Below are 18616 nucleotides of genomic sequence, written 5' to 3'. Positions count from 1 at the left end.
AATTATGCATTTTGATTCAAATGGTATTGTTTTGCCTGTCTTTGTCCTTTGGGTCTTTCTGTTTTTTTTGTGAGTTTCCTTATTGGTAAAAGGTGTTTTTTTTGGCAAATAAGAGAATTTGTGTTGTAATGTTTGATTATGATCTTAGTTATGATCTTGTATCCTTCCAGCCCTGAAGATTCACAGATTCTCTCTGATGAAACACGTGTCGGCTGGCCGTTTTTTGTACAATCTATTAAAGAAGAATTGATATCTACGTTGGATTCAGCCTATCTCTGTTCTTTTGCATGGACCTTGCTTTTGTAATTTCAATTGTATGCACTGGCTCTTGTAGATGTATATTGTGTGTTAGGGATTCCCTGCACTATCCAAGGGGTTTTTGGGTTTCCCCTTCCAGTTAGCACCATACTTATTTTGTAATTTGATACTTCATACGTTTACCCTCTGAGCGCCATGTTTTCCTGCAGACTTTAAACCTGTTATTTTTGTATTCAACATCCTCGGGATTGTTACATCATTTTATAACCTGGTTATCATTGTGTCATGATCACACTACAGTACAAAGTACACACTTCCTTTATTTTTATTGTATATTTTTGTCAGCAGTTTTATACAACGTCGACAGGGTTATGAGAGTGTTCTTCAGATGGTATGTTATTGCAGTGTTGTACTTACACAAATAACAAGGGAGAGAAAATACCAAATATATAGTAATAACAAAATAAAGAAACATACATACATTGACCACAATTACAATAAGTGTGCAAAATCATTGGGGTAGGGCATTGTCAGCCAATGAGGGTACATAAGAAAGGCAGAATAGATCCCTTCTGAAAGGGTCACTCACTGGAATAACAAGGGTTTCGATCCTTATGAACAATTTGCATGAGGTGTGAATCTGGATCCCAGGACACACTTCCAGATTTTGGAGACACGCCCTGCGGAAGATTCTGAAAGTGTTAGGCGTGTTTATGAAAGTAAGTATTTCAGGGGGAGGTGGTCAGAACTGTGGAGTCAGGAAAGACCTCTAGAAAATGTAAACTTTGTACCAGGTCCTAGAGGGGAGGGTGTTGTAGACCCCATTGTCTAGTCTGAAAGGATTCCAAGCATCAGTGCAAAGCATGCTGGTCTTGACACCAGGAATGTAAAACAAAATTATTGGAATCTTAGGAGTAAGTCGTTCCCATAGTTATTAGATGGAGAGAAAGGAAATTGACTAGGCCAACTCCATATCATCCTGTGTATACTTATCACACAAACGAATATGCAAAATTCCTAAATTTCCTGGACACATTAAGGTTATGTTTGTTCTGCAGATGTTTGTATTTAAGGAACCAGTTGTGTGGAGCCTCATTCAAAAAGTTGCAAGACCCTCACGCACCGGGGTTCCATGCTTCATCATCGAGTTTGCACCTCAACTGCCCAAAGTATGTTGCTTCTGGCCTGGTGGGCTCCAGTACAGGCGCTCCCAGCGGAGGTCTTTTGTAAATGCTCAAATGAATGTTGTAAAGTGAGATCCTATACACAAGCAGTTTAAATTACCACTAGTTGAACTAAATCAGTTTAATAATATTCCCTATGGCAAGATTAAAACTGCAAAATTGGGATGTTAAGAGAAGTAATTGGTCCTCTCAATGGTCAACATGTTTCAGCAAATTTCTTAGAGCCCCGTACAGTATTTGTGGCTTTCATCAGGGCCAAATTAATCCCTATACTCATCCTTCGTACATTATGTGACTTTCCTGTCTGGTGTACGGGGGAAAAAGTATATTCAATCAAAGTGAAACTATGAGATAAAAATGGTAATACTAAACCACCTCTGTCCTTCTTAGGCTACCATCACCTGCTTTTGGACACCTCACAACGGATAACTGCAGAACATTCGGATTCGGCTGCCTACATGGGCATGGATATTATTTAAGTATACATTGTTTGCGAAGAGGAAATATAGGAATTTTGGAAAAGACATAGGAGATTTAAAAAATAAATTAGACCATGCATAGATAACACATGTGAGGTTTGACGTGTTAGATAGAGCCAAAGTAAGAAATTCTGTCCGCGACCTTCCATTATTCTGGCCAATCTGTCTGCCGATTACATTTTAAGCCCTGAATAATTCTCAGTTAAAGGACGAAACGCGTTGGCTACAGGGAATTTTATTAAAGCAAGAGGATATAAATAAAGGAAATTTGGATGAAAAATTGAAGAGGAGTCTGTGCGCTGTAGAATAATTTTTGCTGTAATATGATGTTTATATAACAAATTGAATGTATGGTGGGTGCTGATCATTTTGCAATGGTCTTTGTGGAACGTTGTCCCTATATGGGAGATTAAGAGGCTGGTTTCCCGCATCGATGCACAACCGGAGTGCTCATACTTTATGAATAAGCGATAGGTGTGATTTGATTGTCTCAGCCTCTTTTCTGTAAATCAGATAAATGCTTTCTGTTGAATGGAAGTACATACACTGGCACAGGCCATGAGGCTGCACTGATCGGAATATATTAAATATTCAAATGCTAAAATGAAGCCTATTAACGTTTTGAATGTTTTTAATAAATTGCATCTTTAAAAAATTGTGCTCATTTCCAGCTTGCAAGAGAATATTTCGACATATTTCCCAACCAATCATCAAAGTGTCTGTGTGTACATGGTTTGGGATTCTTTAAAAGTATAGTCTCCATCTTTTTCTATTTTGCATGCACTAGTTTAAAATGCAAAGATTAAACAGCACATCGTTAATACCAGCAGCTGCAGGATAAACACATTAGGAGTAACAGACGCACACAAGTTTGCAATTATGGGTTTTAAAGTCACGCCGCCCTGTTGAGAAGTAGGGTGGGTAAATGTTTGTGCATATAAAAAAAAAAGTGCATGAAGATGACCAGTAGACCGAGTCGATTCTGGCACTAGTAACTAAGTAAAGAGAACAGAAACACATCCAGATGAAGAGCAGCACAGGGGTGACAGTTAATGGGGAGAAACAAGTCAAGCGCTATTCACAGTATTAGATTAGGATGCCAAGATTACAGCAGCACATGCAATAACTGGTTAGTTACAGATTTTTTTTGTTGTCTTAAACCCTCACAGCCCATTAGAGATCCAACAATCAGCTGGTATTGATCCAGGAGCGGTAATCAATTATCTCCAACATACCCAACAAACAGATGGGCAAAGGGCGGGCAGCTATACTTTCCTCTCAGACCTGTTGCCTTCTATTATCTTACAGGAGGTGGCTATATTTCCGGCCACTTGTCAAAAATTACATCATCTCTGCAATTCAACCAGCAGCTTGAAACTTCACTATTTATCCGGCCGGAAAATTAATTTGTGGAAACAAAAAAAGTGGCACTCAAGGCAAGGGTGGTGGCCATTTTATAATGGGGTGCAGAAAAATGTGTGTGAAATTTCTGAAAATAACTGCATATACAAATGTACAAAAGTAAATGCGTGAATTAAGGTGAATTATTTACTGAATAAAAAAACGGCCAAATCAATTTAGAATAAATGCATTTATGTGGTTATAAACTTAAACTAAATGTAGACATCGTAAATCTGCATCGAGAGCCTCAGGTTATGGCACGCATATTTTGTGCTGCAGTCTGGGGTTATTTGGCTGCCTGCCAATCACTCTTTAAAGTTATGTCTGCAAACAATAAGGAGTATGTTTTATGCATGCATTATAAAAACGCGGTCTAGCACTTCGCGCTGCTGCCCTTGGAACCTGGAGACCCCGGTTCGAATCCCAGCCTCGGGGCTAAATAGAACACTGTGTGATTCTGGGTAAATCCCGAACTCTCTCTGGGCCTAAACGTGTATAAAATGTACTTATGTAATCCGTGCTTGATGTAAACTATCTTAAAGATACTCTCCAGACCCCTCACCTAATGTAGAGCTCTCCATTGCTTCACAGATAGGTTTGCCGTCTATAAATCCCAAAACATACAGAAATGTTTTCTTTACTCACACGAAAACATTGATTTGAATGTTCATGATCCCACTTTAATGATTTTTGAGAACTGGGATGACCGCTGGCTTCTAAAGGCAGGCTTTGGGTTTCTTCTCTGGGGGGATTGGATTGTTCTTTCAGACCCGGCCCCTCAGCAGCAGACAGAGCACCGAGACGGGGGGGAGGGGGCACTTGCATAAATTAGTTGGTGCTAGGAGGCATCATGGTGCTGTGTGCATGTGCCAGGAGTAAAACTGGGTGTAGACACAGCGAGGGGCGTCTCTGGAAGAGGGAAAGTGTGAGCAGGGGACTGGTAAACAAAACATCTGGGTAATTCAAGAAGGAGTCTCTATTCACTCAGTTGGCCACTTTAAAAACACGTTTTCACGCTATTTGCCCAGCAGAGTGGGGTTCAGGCATAGATACTTAGTGGTCCGAGCTCATGAAGGGCCCTTTCAGCCACAATGGCATTTTAATGACCTACCCAGTGTATCTTGGGAATTGTAGTTTTATTTTTAATATGCTAAGTGGGCTGGTTCCTCTCTGTACTGGCCCCTCATTCCTGTCCTTGGCAGATCTGTCTCAGCAGAATCTGGAAGCAAAACAATATTCTGCATAAAGGAGACTGTACCCGACTAAAGTCAGGGTGGAGGGAGCGCAGAAGGAGTTGGAGGAGGAGGCGGAGGATTATGGCTGGTAAGGGGAGAAGGGCCAGGAGATGTAACACTAGGAGGACCAGGACAAACCGAACCAGGAGGACCAGGACAAACCAAACCAGGAGGACAGGGACAAACCAAACCAGGAGGACCAGGACAAACCGAACCAGGAGGACCAGGACATGTAGCACCAGGAGGACCAGGACAAACCGAACCAGGAGGTCCAGGACAAACCAAACCAGGAGGACAAGGACAAACCAAACCAGGAGGACCAGGACATGTAGCACCAGGAGGACCAGGACATGTAGCACCAGGAGGACCAGGACAAACCAAACCAGGAGGACCAGGACAAACCAAACCAGGAGGACCAGGATAAGCCGAACTAGGAGGACAAGGACAAACCAAACCAGGAGGACCAGGACATGTAGCACCAGGAGGACCAGGACAAACCGAACCAGGAGGACCAGGACACACCGAACCAGGAGGACCAGGACAAACCAAACCAGGAGGACCAGGACAAACCAAACCAGGAGGACCAGGACAAACCAAACCAGGAGGACCAGGACAAACCGAGCCAGGAGGACCAGGACATGTAGCACCAGGAGGACCAGGACAAACCAAACCAGGAAGACCAGGACAAACTGAACCAGGAGGACCAGGACATGTAGCACCAGGAGGACCAAGAGATGTAGCACCAGGAGGACCAGGACAACCCGAACCAGGAGGACCAGGACAAACCGAACCAGGAGGACCAGGACAAACCGAACCAGGAGGACCAGGAGATGTAGCACCAGGAGGACCAGGACAAACCAAACCAGGAGGACCAGGACAAACCAAACCAGGAGGATATGAAGGACCACAGAAACCCACACCACAAGGACTATGATGATCGAGACCAGAGAGGATCGTGAACAAACAGACGAGGAGGAACAGGACTAGAGATTCCAGGATGAGGGCGAGAACGATCAGGAGGATGTGCACCCTGGGGGTGGAGTTAGAGGGAGAAACCAAGACCCGGAGGATCAGTGATGGTCCAAAAACAATAACGGGGACTTTGGGGGAGTAGAAGGCCAAGGGGACCGTTGCAAGGAGGACAAAGGGCTGGCATACTGTCACTAGGAGGTTCAGGGTGAAGAGGAACAGGATGACCAGGAAAAGGCAGATTATGATGGGGATGAAAACCAGGCTGGAGACCTAGGACCACAATGGTGAGGGGGATGAGGAACAGGATGACTAACCCCAGGAGGACCACGACTAGCTTGAGTAGAACAAGGATCAGGAGTACAGGGACCAGGAGGATCAGGACCAGATAGAGGACACCATGAAGATCAGGAGCAGGAAGACTATGACCAGTAGCACCATGTGGCCAGAATAAGCAAGGAAGACAAAGGGGGGCAGGACCAAAGATGCAGGAGGACTACAGCCAGAAGGACCAGGGTCAGAGTTAGGAAGGCTAGAAGGATCAGAACTAAGAGGGCCGTGAACATGGCTAGGATTGCCAAGGGAACAAAACCTCAGGATCAGGTCCCAGAGTGCACAGTGGAGCTGAAAGACAGGACCTCTGGTAGCTGAGTCAGGGTGAGGATGATCAGGACAACCACAGCCAGGAAGACCTAGGGTCTGGATCTGGAAGGCCAGGATAAGGAGAACCTGAACAAGGAGAATCAGGACCAAGAAGATGAGCAACAGGGTTTGGAGGACAAGAATTGCCCAAATCAGGAGGACAGGTACACAAAACATCACACCTTGGAGGACCAGACACCAGAGGCCAGATGCACTCTGGGTTCAGCAGAACCAGAACGAATATGGTGAGGAGGAGCAGGAAGACTCATATCATGGGGACCTGGAAGGAACAGGACCAGGAAGAGCAGGTGTAGGACGGCCTTGAAGGGCCAGGTGGTGAGGCCTAGGCAAACAAAACTCTGAGCAAGTTGGACCAGGATAAAGTCTTGTGGGCACAAAATCAGAAGAAGAACAAAGAATGCACGGCACACGAATAGGAGGACTGTGGTGAGGCAGATGAGAATCAGGATGAGGTGGATGACAATATGAGGACCTGGAGGATCAGAAGTGGGAGCACAGGTTACCAGAGCCAGAAGGGTAAGAACAAAGAGGATCAGGGCACACTGGCCCAGGAAGGCCAGTGCCTGACATAACAGAATGAGGCGGATCAGAGTTAGGACAAAAAGAGCCTCAGGATCAAGGAGGACCAGACCAGGTGACTAGAACCAGGATGGGCAGGAGGATAAACAGGATGACCAAAATAAGAAGGATTGGCAATAGGAGGAAATGCTAGCACAGAATCAGGATGACAAAGAGCGGGAGGACTTGGAGTAACAGGGCCAAGAGTATCGTGACTAGATAGAGGTGGACCAAGGGATCGAGGAAGATCAAGAGTCGGTGAACTACAGCCATCAGGAGCAGGAGTCGGGTGGGGGGGGATCAGGTGGACTAGAAGGATCAGGACAATGGGGGCCAGAAACAGGACTAGAAAGACAAGGGGCAACAGAACCAAGGGGACCAATACCAAGCGCTGCAGGAGAACCAGGACCAGGGGCGCCAGCACCGTGGTAATGATGATCAGTAGGTCAGGTCAAACAGAGGGTTCGCTGGATCTAACGTGGGGCAGTGTTCAAAGGGATGGCAAAGGAGCTTTGGGTGACAGCGGTTGCTGTCTGTTGTGGAACAGGGGTACGAGGATGAATTCTCAGAAGGACTGAAACTTGGCAGAGGAGTCTAAACGTGGATTGATGAAAAAGGTTGTGGTCTGTGAAGGATGGCAGAAAGGGTTTAGGCAACCCAGAGGACCTAATTCACCAAATATTCAGTGGTTATCTGTTGAGACAGGACTGGTGTTCAGACATGTTTACTGCTCTAAGGGCCTGCAGCATGCATATCTAATATTATAACCTTTTTTTTACCGTAGCATCACGCTAATTTAGTAGGTGCACCTGGGACTGTCCCCAATCATGTGGAGTCCTGGACCTGACCTGTGACCTTGAGGTGCGCGCCAAGCATATCCTCACAGTGAACAGAGACTGTCCGGCCGTGGGGATAGCACATAAGATAATGGTAGCAGCAAGCAAAGTTTTTTAGATTGATCGTGTGACCAATCCTTTTTATTTGTGTTACAGAAATGGTCTTAAAGTCCTCTCCTTAGTAAACCTCTACTATTATTTATTTATAACTCTTTTTATTATCATGTGTGAGTTAAACTTACATACATAAGGAGAAAATAAAGAAAGCAGGCACAAAAACAAAGCAGTTTATGAAAAGCAACTTTTTTGGGGCATTTTGAAATATCATGGGTGGAACATGGTCAAGTAATTATTAAAAGGCACATTCATTCATCATACACCAGTGTGTAATCAATGAGTCATTGGCTTTTTAATAGAACAGTAGCAAAACCTGTCCCACATCGCTTTGGGGTAGAAATGTTTGAGAACTGCTGATAATGATTGTCTAGATCGGAGTGGTAACGTTACCTTCTCTTATAAGGTTAAGATGCTATCATCCGGCATGTGTGTCATGTATTCTCTAAAGGGATCCCAGATACCCTTTGGTCTTGCTGTGACTGGTTGCAAAGTTGCATAGAACTCTGCTCTTTCATTACGCATGGTGGCATCTTTAAGTTGATTTTGGAACTTAGACATAAACCCCTTATTCATACCTTAGCCACTCTGCACTTAGCCAATATTACCAAACATGGCTGTTAACCTTCTAAAAGATCCTTGCAAGGCATCTTTGAATCACAGTGTCATGGTGAGAGGGGTGTGGTGTAGTTCTGTGTTCATAGCATCTAGGCTTTCCTGTTTCCAGTTTCTGCTTGTTGTGAATCGTAGTGGGGGTTTAGCAGTGTTTACCAATGTTATCAAAAATTGTAAAAATCAGTGATTATCAGCGTTAGATCTATCAACCTTAGTGTGGTGTTCCCCCAAACATGTGGTCTTCTTCCTCCTGTTTTTACTGAATTAATATTTATTGGCCTTATGACTCTGCACACTTTACCACTTCTAACCAGTCCTAAAGGGCTTGTGCTCTCTCCTTTGAACATGGTAAAATTGCCTAATACCCAATTGGCACATTCAATTTACTTATAAGTCTCTAGTAAAATGGTACTATCTGTACCCTGAGCCTGTAAACGAATTAAATGCTACTCGTGGGTCTGCAGCCCTTATTGTGCCACCCACGCAAGTAGCCCTTTAAACATGCCTCAGGCCTGCCATTGCGGTCTGTGTATGCAGTTTTAAACTGCCATTTCGACCTGGAAAGATAAACCTTTTGACAGGCCTAAACCTCCCTTTTTAATATATATAAGTCACTCCTAGGGTAGCCAATCACAGCTCATAGGGCAGGGTGCAGTGTATTTAAAATGTTTGACATATACTTTTAAGTTTTATATTTCCTGGAAGGGAAAAACTCCCAAATTCATTTCCACTACTGTGAGGCCTTCCTCAAGTATATTAGAACATTGGATTACCTTACCTTTAATAAGTGATAACTTTCAATTGGAAGCAGGTAAGAAAGACAAACTTCGTCTCTAAAGAACTGTAATTGAAAACCCTCTTAAATGGTAACGTTGGATTTTAAATCACAATTCTGAAAATGCCACTTTTAGAAAGTCATTCAAACAGAAAAGATAGTGGTCTGTTTGCTGCTCAAAACTAATGAGAGCATAACGTCAAAAGGAGCCAGGTTCTCCTTTTTGTATTCACTTTTAGAAAGTTGGCATTTCTTGTCCTAACCATATGGTGCATGCCGCCTGAGTCCTGGGTCGCATGACTAGGTATAGGTGGCAGTTGGTCTTTGTGTATTGCTGCCAGACATTAAGAGAAACGGGAAATAGGTGTTGGCAGGATGGGCCATCTTTTGCTTGATGGGGGGGGGGGGGGGGCTGTCACTTACCATTCATATTAATCACAAACACTGCCTCAGCACACTCATAAAGGGCTTCACACAAGTCTATTGTGCCTCCAGACAAGCTCGAGCCAGGGCAGAGAGGCAGATTGTTCCAAACACCTTTGGGGGTGGAAACCTCTAGAAACTTCTACTACTTAAAGCTGGCATCAAGTATAAATATTGGACGCTCAAGCCCAACCCTTCAGTACACATCTGGACCTGTGGAAGACTCAGACGAAGGAGGACTGCTGTGCTGCAAGAAGGACTGATACTCTGCTGCTCCACCACCCGGTATTAAGGTCTTTTGTTCAGTGGTCGAATTTGATCCCTGTATCCGGCCTGCACCTCATCGCGGTCGGCCTGAACTTGTGACTTTGTCCAGCTCCAGTGCGACCAAATAACCACAGGTGGTGCTTTGTTCTTTCATGTGACCACATAACCCTATTTTTACTATTATTGCATATTTCTGGTTTTACGAATTGCATTTTTGCGTTCGGTGTCAAATAATTTATTAAACATTTACTCTATTTTTTTTTTAATTGGTGTGTGATTTTTCTTTCTGTAGTTGTGTTCACTTTATTCACTGTTTGAAGTGTTGCATAAATACTTTACACATTGCCTCTAATTTAAGCCGGACTACTTTTGTGCCAAGCTATCAGAGAGTGTAGCAAGGTTAATTTGGGGTTTGGTTGGGTCTCACCCTGACCATAATTGTGGTTGCTGCTTGAGTAGGGTTTAAGCCCCTTCCCCCGAACCAGTAACCCAAGTTCCTACGGTCTGTATTTAATCTTTTTTGCTCTGTAAAGAATCATGGGGAGTGTGTTTTTTCAGGTGCTTACAAATAACGTATTTTCTTTTTATCTCCTTCCTTCCCATATTCATTCCTATTCTTAATTCGTCCGTCTTTGTGTCCGGATCCCGATTTCCTTCACTGTGCTTTTTCAATGAATTTGCTTTTCAAAGTAGCCTTTTTTATTTCCCTCTTCTGCCTGCGTTTCTCATTTCCCTTAACTCAAACTACTCTTTCCAGTAGGCCTGTGCAACCCTATGTCACTTGCACAAGAACATGCATAGGGACAGGTTTGCTGCCCATTAAGATTTTATTGCAGGAGTTCAAAAAGGTTAATGGTGAGCATATAACACACCTTCCTGCTGCTCTATTCTTCAGACAACGGACAAGGATTGGCTGAATAAAGACTTTCTACTTGGGACATGAGATATATACTGCGGGGTGCTCGGTGCTCTCGGTTATTGATAAGCAGTGTCACACTTCCCAGTTCTTTACCTCAAGATACCATGAAAGGACTGGGTGACTAGATGTAGTGGTACTGTCTGAGACATCTGCTAAGAATTTAATGTGTAGGCTATTTGGTGCTTGATGACTTCAAATTCTGCTGCTGTGCAGCTGAGGTAGTAAAGAAGCTTCATGGTCGGTCGGATGCCTTGGGATGTTTGTCTGTGCAGTTTACACTACAAATGAAATTTATTTTGCATTGTTGGGCCACACCTATTGGGTTTTGTGTTTATTTGAAAGCCAGCACAAGAACCACTAAGAACTGATTTTTGCCAAGCAGGAGGGCCTTTGTTTATTTGAAAGCAGGGCGGAGACTGTACTCGGGGACAGTGACTTACTAGCTGGAAGTGGTTTAGACTGTATTATGCACTGGTTCCTACATGCTGGATATGACCAGGGGTGTGAGGATGTTTGATGATGGCAATTGTAATCGGGTAAAGCAATAAAAATTGTTTTTGCAAAAAAGGGTGGAGACTGTACTCCTTCTAGGCACGTTTAAGAGCTGATCACACACCACAGGAGCAACAGATGGACTAAAAAGTACAGAAGCTGCCCGCCGCTCAAAAAGCCAACACCACATAAATGCCTTGGTGCTAGTCACACCAAACTACACAGGACACTCCCCGCAAACCAATGTCATGTTTAGGATTAGGTCATGCTCCAGAGAAAACTCAGAGTCAGACCCTATTTTGGTGTGACTAGCACCAAGGGCTTTTCTGTGGTAATATGTGCAAACTGCCCAAGGCACTTTACCCCTGTGTTCTATGCAGCATTCACTCTTTTAGTGCATTTTCCATCCTGGGGAAAGGAACGTAAATAGATCAATATGATTCCATTAAATACATCACCATGGTTTGTGCATTTGATTTCGTCAAGCGTTAGGTCCTCTTTCAGCAACATAGATTCCAAGCCCCATCTTGACAAGGTGGCAACAAAAATCAAAGCTGAACCCGGTGACCCTGGCTCTGAATCGTAAACATGTTCCATTTATGCAGCTCAGTTTCAGCAGACCTGGAGCATAGACCTCTTGTGAGCCTGTTCTTGTTGGCCGAGGATGTTCATGATATGGTCCTTGTCCTTCCGTCCGAGGGGGATGTGGCTTCAATAGGTATGATGTTTTGCACCATTTCCATGTAAATTGAAGAACAGGAGTGTTAGGTACAGCACTTCATGGGAGGACATTGGTTCTACAGGCATCCATAAGCACACGGATTGTTGTTGCCACAATCATGATACCTGAGCTTTCAGTAAAGGAGTATGACGTTGTGGTGCTTCTTGCCCTCGACTTAAACCCTGCATGCAGTTCAGATGTGGGCCTGCTAACCACTATCTAGCAATCTGCAGTGAACAGGGAGCTGAACCCATATGAGGTGATCCATGTTCCCTACGCTGGCATGGAAATAGTTCCAGGCTGTTGAGGGACAATGAGGGACCTTGTGGATTGTCAAAACGGCATACTTAACTGGCTCGCCATGGCCCAAGAGGCTCATAGCAGGAGAATGCATCACAAAAAAGTGCTTAAAGGTAGAGCTTGCACTTCTTCTTGTTTGATACTAAGAGGGCTCCAAAGAAGAAAAGGGGCAGAAAATTTCAGTTTTTTTCCGGCGTCTACTGAAAACGCAAATATTTCCTTTCGTGGTGTTTAGACTAGTTAAAATCGGTTTTAACTGAAAACCAGACACTTAATCTTGTTAATTGTTTGTGCTACCTCTGTCCAAAGTGAGTTTAGCAGGGCAGCTCCAGTCGAGATGTAGAAAGTCAGCAATGTGATGTGCGGGATGAATGGAAACGGTGTAGCAGCTTAGGTGTATAGAATTGCCTATTTATGGAAATGAATAGGATTGTACGGCACCGTTTTCGTCTGTGCACAGCAGGACTTCCATACTTTCGGAATAATCTTTTCCCCTACTTTTGCCCCTTATTGTACCTTAGATATCTGAACTGAAGGAATAGTAAGCTCAGTGTGTAACTTGTAAAGTTTTCAGACACAGCCTCTGTGTTCTTAGAGAGGAACATCTGTGTTATAGGGGAAACCTCCTTAGGTAAACAATACGCTGCACAAGCCTGTCTTTTCAGGTAATATGAGGACATCTCTAAAGTGTTGACTTGTCTGAGCCCACGGAACTGTTGGGTTGTAAAAAATTTCCTTCTGGAAAGAGTTGTCCCAGTTTCTGTAGGTGTGGAACAGTCAGTGTCTTTTGTACAGAGATGTCTTTTGTCTTCATCAATGTGGGGTTTTTATGTAGAGGTAACTCAAATGCAGAGGGAGGTTCCCTGCCTTGTGTGCCACCGCCCACATCACACAGTTAATCCATTTCACCATCTTGATAAGTCTGCTAGATCCAAGTAGCAGGACAGACAGACAGGACAGTACTCAAGGTGCCAGGTCCGACTTCATCTTCCTCTACGTGAATATGAGAAGCAGTCCCTAAAGGAGAAATCAAATGCGCAGCAAAGTGCGATTGAGAAGCTAGAAAATATCTCTAGGATCTGGCATGGCAAAGCCTCCTATTTGTATGGCTGAGTCCACCGTTTCCAATTGGGTTAAATACAAAAAGGAGAAGATGGATATGCTAAATTTATCTGCACATCATCACTGTACATATTTCATAATAATTAGCATTCCCAATTGGGTTGCAGGGTTTCCCCTCCCAACGCTAATGTGGAAATAACTACATACAATCGAGTTAACACATGCCTAGTAGGAGGCATAGGAATAATAACGAACAGGTAAAGAATCTTGGGCAATGCAATCATTTAGCAAGGGAGATGCTACCAGGCATCGATAGGGGTGGCATACACCCAGCTGTATATCTGTTGGGAATGCTTCTCTATGACATTAGTATTTACACAAGTTTACTTCACTATTTCTGTGGACCCAAATGCCAAATTATTTTCCAGAATCCTCTTGCCACTTCGTGATATTCTAATGTGGGTTTAGAAGTCACGGAATCAATGGGAATAGTTCAGACTTGTTCCAGTTTGTGGGGATACCCAAGTATCCTCCAGATCTCACAATTTCACTCCTCAGAGCTGCCAGATTGTCTTCAGGGCTCTGTACAAAATGACATTGTCCGCATATAGCAATAAAATGAACCATCACTTAGGAAACATGAAACCTTTTTCTGCATGTCTCTCTTGCAGAAGGGAGGCCATAGGACTGACGGTCAAAGCTAAAAGGAGTGACGATAGGGGACACCCTTGTCACGTACCTCTTCCTATCTCAACGGGGGCAGAGGTTTCGCCATTGATCTGAACTATGGCCCTTAGTTCCATATACAACATTCTGACAAGTCTTAAAACATAGTTGCCCAGACCCTTTCAGTGCAGCCCGCTTGAGCGAGTCAAAGGTTCTCTCGGCATCCAGAAATACAGACATCGCCGTCACCTCTGGTCCAATCCTACGCAAGATCACATCCAGGGTCCACCAGTTACAGGAGGTGGCCCTGCTGGGGATAAACTCCGCCTGATCAGTAAGAACTAGATTGCCCATAAGCGGGTTGGGTCTGTTGCCAAGTACTCATGCCAAGATTTTTATATCTGTATTTAATAACAAAAAGGGGCCTATGCAACTTGCGCCCTTTAGGATCATTATTGGGTTTTAGGACATTGGTAATTGAAGCCTAAGTTCCGCTCATAGATTTAGGCCCACAACCTTGTGCTTGATAATAACAATGGCGTAACCCAGTCACGTGCAGAACCTGGGGGTAAGTACGTTATGCGAGCAGTGGTTCTGCCACAAAAGGAATTGATATATTTATTATTTGGTCCTCACAGAGGTAGGACTGCATTTATGGATTCAGTAAATCACAACACTGATAATACAAACAAACAACTCAACTACATTGAAAGGTGTTAATTGATATACTGTAAAAATCATGTATTTTAAAGAATTTGTAATACACAACAGGACAAATACACAATGTACACAACTACAATAAGTCGTTTTTCAACAATAGTGACAAAAGAAGAGAAGTGAATAAAGTGATTTTCTACATGTATCAACAATACAGGTTACACATAACAAATATAACACATAAAACATAAATTGATTGCACAGCATTGTATTAACAATGAAAAGACTCTATCAAGACCTATGATTTAGCCTCTTCGTTGCAAAGTTCTAATTGGACAACAACGCTTATTTTGTGAACGTCAACGTTTCGACCCCTAATTACGTGTGTGTTTGAAGGACATCAGCTAGGCTCTTCATCAGGACTAAAAAACAATTGTGTACTGCCTTAAAATCCATTGAAATCAAAATTAGATAGAGGGTTAGGAAAGCCTGTGCATTTTTCTTGTACTTTGAGATGGATTGTGTATCGTAGAGCGAAGGGCACCTGTGCTCACTTGAATCCTATGGCGTCTCACGCTCGGAGTGTGTTATTGGAGCGTCCTCCACGGACGGTGGCGCGCACACAATCAAAAAAGACTAGCAGGGCCAGCAGCCTCCGTATGTGTCTAAAGTCAGAAACCAGGAGCAACCTTACTTCCCTGAATCCTCCGGCGTCTCCTGCTCGGAGTTCACTGGCGGAACACCTTGTGCTGGCATCCCATGTGTGCATGCTGAGTGTGTATGTAGTATGAGCATGTGTCGGAGTGTGAGTGAGTCTGAGTGAAGAAGCCGATAGGTTCCACTTTTGATACCCCGTGGTTTAGCAGAGCACAAAAGAGAATATAAAGACTTGGTCCCCAGACATTAGAAACGTTTGCCTGCATTCCTGTGACTGGAGGGCAGAAACCCACACAATGTAGTGAGGAGCCTGGACATAGGGCTTCTTTAATACATTTCATGAGGACTTGTGTTTGTAAGGGGCTGCCGGGTTAGTTCTTCCTGAGCACTGCTGTTTGGTTGATGGTGGGACTGAATGGTAGGACTGCTGTTTATTCTGTGTTCAGTGAGAGAGTTTCTATGTCAGGCCTGCACTTGTGTCTATCCTGGATTAATGCTTCAGAGAGGCTGATGACAGCCAGGAGCAGAAACCTCACGTTTCATTGTGCCGGTGTTGTTGGTGCTCTGGTTTGGAAACTGACCCACTGCTACCATCTGTAAGATGTATTGCTCTACATGAAGGCTGTGGGAGACCACACGGAGGATGCCACTTAAAAGCAGAGCGACCACAAACAATTTTGGTCACAGGAGCTGAGGGACACTAAGAGGAAGCTTACAAGGAGCGAAAAGCAAAAACAGGAGTGACCTGTGCTGCAGAGGGATTCCCCGGTGTCTCAGACAATGATCCAGGAGAGAACCGCTTAAAGCCGTTGTGAGTTTGTTGGCCCGATGGGGGCTGCATCAGCCTGATCGAGGCTGCCTCTGCTTATGTTGAGGCCCTTACGGGTGAGTAGTCGCACTCTACAAAGACCTGATTGATTGATTACGCTAGCCCAAATCGAGGCTGCATATGTGGTGTTGACTACACCCTCCCAATCAGGGCTACAACTGCCCTGGCAACTGCACTGGTAGGACGGACCCCATGGCAACAGTGGCAAATGAAACCTTAGGGGGCTCCCCTGCAAGGTTCACTGTGGGGGGGCTTCATCACCATGCCACCCAGTCTCCCTTATATTTAAGTGCCACACCACTTCAATGTACCCCCAAATATTAAAATAGGCGAATGACCTTAACAAAGCGGTCCTACTTTCCTACTGTTACGTAGGCTGGAGTTGGAACAGTAAATCATACTATTCCTAAGTCCAGCGCCTCTAGCACAAGTCGTTGTAACGACTTGCGTTGTAGTAACTGCGATGTAATGTTCCACGGTGTAACGACCGCGTTGTAACGTCACATATTCAAATAGGCGAACAACCTTAACAAAGTGGTCGTTACACCGCGATACATTCACATCGCGGTCATTACAACGCAAGCCGTTACAACGACTTAAGCTGGATGGCGCTTTACACTAAGGAATAATATGATTTACTATTCCAACACCTTTCCTACTGTTACGTAGGCTGGAGTTGGAATAGTAAATCATACTATTCCTAAGTCCAGCGCCTCTAGCGCAAGTCGTTGCAACGACTTGCGTTGTAGTAACTGCGATGTAACGTACCATGGTGTAACGACCGCGTTGTAACGTCACATATTTATTAATACAGTTTCAGTGGCACAAATATCTCCAAACAGATCCACATGTGCAGCAGTCAGAGTGACAGTTTTAGTGAGCATGAACAGCCCTTCTCTTGTGCAATGAGGAAGATCTGAACATATCTTGATGGGAGCAGCGAGAAACATTTTTCAAAGGGGAACGACCACCTAAAGCCGGGAGGGTTGAGGTGGGGTGGGGGGAATTTGGAAATGTGCACAGACCACCTGAAGAGAGATGTAGCCACAAATAAAGCCAAAGAAGGAATGGTTAGTTGTACACAGTGGGACAGTAGAAGCTGCATCAAAATGGTTTGGTGTTATTGATTTACATAATGAGGCTTAATGGCTGGTGGAGTGTGTCGTGGACTCAAAATATAACCTAATTAAATATGCCATTAAGAAAATGATCTTTAGATGTCTACTGTGAAAGGGATGTGCAAACGCAAATGAAGTGAAGGTTTATCACCACTACCTTTACCAGTGGATTAAAACTGGGGTTCCTTTCTTCTTGAACATTTTTCTAGACTTGTATTTTGCTTTTTTTTTAAAGATTTTTTAAACAGTAGTTAATCTAGGGTAGGGCCTTCATTTCACCACTGAAAAAAGAAGCACTGAATGTTTGGGATTAGATCAATCTTATTAGGTATTTGGCCAGGGTTCAAATCCTGCATCCCCTTTCACCTGCTTGTGGGTTCTTCAAGTCTTTAACCCACTACACCTTGGTTTCATGCTCGGCTAAAACCGAGACTGTCTAGAGGGGATTGGGGCTGTGGAGGAAGTGAGGCTGCACTGGGTTTTACAACAGTTTCCAAATAAATGAGGTAGTAATACGTAGGTTTAACACAATATTCTGTAGGAAAACTCATGGAACATTCCGATACCTGCAGGTGGGCACCTGTAAATAAAATGCACTATTTCTCTGCTTCAGCACCTCATGTATGTGCCATCCAGAAAGGTTTTCACCAACAGAAAAAAATGAACTAAAGGCAAATAACTGTGCCACCTGAGAAGCAGTGCCTGACAAAAGGAGGCTAGTATACTTTCCACGCCAGTTCTCGGTCCATAGAAATGCATGTCGTAGAAAATAACATTCCATCTGAATTTCTATAACTGTTCACAGGATTTCACCCAAGGATACAGGCATCTTACACCAGAGTACTTCAATGTATGTGCCTGATGCGTGACCACCACTACTGCCGACTGTATGCAGCTCCAAAGTACAGATTAAACACACTTTATACCTTTTGATAGGTGTCCCTATCTCTCTATCCTTTCTTGCTTCCATTTCTCCCAGTTTTCCTCTCAACTCTATGTCAGTCTCTCATTGTTTCAGCACGATTTATTTCTACCTCTGTTACATCACTGGTGCCATAGCAACGTGTAACCTTCCTCCTCAAGTACTGACCTGCTATAGGTGTCTGCCCAGGTGACCTAGGTCAAGAACCTCACGGCTGGTGTGCAACATGATGTTTGGTGATTCCCAGTGGACTCTGTTGATGATGAGGAAGACAGATTTATAAAGCGCATAGATGCTCCTGGGAGTGTCCAGGCACTAGTCAAGCAGCAAGTAGAAGATCACAAAGTGAAAAGTCACGTTTTTAACCCTTTCCTGAAAGCAAGTTCCGCCCTTTCCTGCCTCAGGTGCAGCGGAAGAGAACTCCATGCAGACTGCCCTAAAAAGGAAAAAGCGCGTCTGCCAATCGTGGCCCACCTCGCTCGCGGCAACTCTAGCA

At 44.1% G+C, this 18616-nt stretch overlaps 1 protein-coding gene and 1 long non-coding RNA gene across 3 annotated transcripts in view; one reads left to right on the top strand and one right to left on the bottom strand.

The window, feature by feature from the left end:
- Positions 1-2558, top strand: part of LOC146801638 (uncharacterized) — a 51985-nt gene extending 49427 nt beyond the window's left edge. Inside the window, exon 3 of the long non-coding RNA XR_014967629.1 lies at positions 171-2558. This is a non-coding gene — a long non-coding RNA (uncharacterized LOC146801638). The remainder of the gene's footprint in view (positions 1-170) is intronic.
- Positions 1-18616, bottom strand: part of LOC146801637 (prolactin receptor-like) — a 396244-nt gene that overhangs the window by 328033 nt on the left and 49595 nt on the right. The window lies entirely within an intron of this gene.

This window comes from Triturus cristatus, chromosome 8 (assembly GCF_964204655.1).
Source record: "Triturus cristatus chromosome 8, aTriCri1.1, whole genome shotgun sequence".
Lineage (NCBI taxonomy): Eukaryota > Metazoa > Chordata > Amphibia > Caudata > Salamandridae > Triturus > Triturus cristatus.
This window is presented reverse-complemented; position numbering and strand designations above follow the sequence as displayed.